The sequence below is a fragment of the Cyprinus carpio genome, unplaced genomic scaffold (assembly GCF_018340385.1).
Source record: "Cyprinus carpio isolate SPL01 unplaced genomic scaffold, ASM1834038v1 S000006795, whole genome shotgun sequence".
In the NCBI taxonomy this organism is placed as follows: domain Eukaryota; kingdom Metazoa; phylum Chordata; class Actinopteri; order Cypriniformes; family Cyprinidae; genus Cyprinus; species Cyprinus carpio.
The window spans coordinates 1,774,462-1,776,166 of NW_024879381.1; the positions used below are offsets into that span (position 1 = coordinate 1,774,462).

Below are 1,705 nucleotides of genomic sequence, written 5' to 3' on the forward strand. Positions count from 1 at the left end.
TTAATGAGAATACATTTTTAAAGATAACAATAGATCTTATTTTCCATCTTGTGAAATCAGCTGTATGTAATGCTTGCCATTTTGTCTTTCTTGTGTAGATTTCCTGTGGCGATAGTAAATGACAGCAGCTATAGCCACCAGCAGACGACAACAACAACAACAACAACAACAGCAGCAACTGAATCTGGAACAGCTAAAAAACAGACAGTCATCATTACTAGAGACTGCCTAATAATCAACTTCAAAAATACCTTTTAGACAAATTTCCTCTATTGGATTTTGAGGAACTGCAAAAGTCGCGACAAGAATCAGCAGGAAACTGACTAATATTGTGCTTTTTTCTTATTAACAATAGATTTAAAATCTGTAAAATTCATAAGTGACCAAGCTCAATGTTACATGCATGTGATGGTAATAAAGATGAGCTCAGTTATATTTTCATACTGAGTCGGCTCACATTTTCTAACTGCCCACTATGAAAACATTTGCTGGGTTGATTTATATGTTTTAATCTTCTTTCTAAAACTACAAAGTAAAGTGCATGACTAATGATACTCACCAGTGACAATAAGACTGAATATCTTTATAATACTGATTCTGCTACGGTTTTTCTCTAGTTTATAATCTCCAGAGTCTGTGGTTTTCTGGTGTTTGTGATGGTCAGAGATCCAGTCTGATGATCCAGCGTCAATTGTTCAGCTTGTCTGTCTCTGAATCTATCTTTACACTAGTTATTTTTATGGTTTTTATTGTTTTCTGCGGTGATTTAGTCGTTGAGATAGTATTTAATTTAATATTTTTTTTTTTTGTTTACAGCCGGATCTAAAGTGACAGATTCCTTCTCCACCGACTTTGTCTTCATTTTATCTCGTTCAGCAGCAGAAACACCTGAAACACAAACCCTGCTGGAGGATCCTTTTGAGGAGAAAACATATAACGTGTGAACTGTGGAATTATTTATCCACAATTGAGCTATTGTGCTTTATTTCTAATGAACTATTAAAAAAATACTGAGTATGAAATAAATAGACAGATTTAAACTTATAATTGTAGAACTTTTGTCTTCATCAGAACAAGACTGATCAAATTAATAACTAACCAACCAATAACTAACTAACTTTTAGGCATACTGTAATAAATGTAGGCTATATTTAAATCTACGAATTCCACTTCAACAGTAAATGTTTTTGACAAAAGGATCTTTATACTCTGTGTGAATTAACATACAGGTAAAGAGAAAAACTATCTGCAAAATCTTCAAAAATATCACTAAAATTTAAATGTTCATGACTAGTTTTTAAACATGATGACTCACCATATACAGCAACAATGAAGACATTTTCATTCATGCTGCTGCTACTGATGATCCGTAGACGATAAAGTCCAGAGTCCAGTTCTCTGATGTTCATGATGGTCAGAGATCCAGTCTCATTGTCCAGCTTCAGTCTGTCTCTGAATCTCTCAGTACCATCATTACACTGAACATCCGTACAGATATTACTCTTGTATCTGTGTGTACACTGATCATCTGTACATATATCAGTGTGAATCATCTTTTCTTGTTGGTTTGTTTTTAACATTAGTGTGTAGAGATACTGAATCTCCCTCCATGACAAACGCTGATTCTTCATGTGTATCAACACTGAAAAAACCTGAAAACAAATTAGCAGTTAGTCAAAACAACGGCAACAACAGGAAAGTGCTG

The 1,705-nt window shown here is 34.0% G+C and overlaps 2 long non-coding RNA genes across 2 annotated transcripts; both read right to left on the reverse strand.

Annotated features, from left to right (window-relative positions):
- Nucleotides 1-672, reverse strand: LOC122144888. Its single transcript, XR_006159900.1, has 2 exons — nucleotides 560-672; nucleotides 1-193 (listed from the first exon to the last, which is right to left on the reverse strand). It is a non-coding gene; the product is annotated as an uncharacterized LOC122144888 (long non-coding RNA).
- A 185-nt stretch (nucleotides 673-857) lies between these two features.
- On the reverse strand, nucleotides 858-1,493 carry LOC122144885. The gene is made up of 2 exons (XR_006159897.1): nucleotides 1,316-1,493; nucleotides 858-888 (listed from the first exon to the last, which is right to left on the reverse strand). It is a non-coding gene; the product is annotated as an uncharacterized LOC122144885 (long non-coding RNA).
- Between the last annotated feature and the right edge of the window lie 212 nt (nucleotides 1,494-1,705).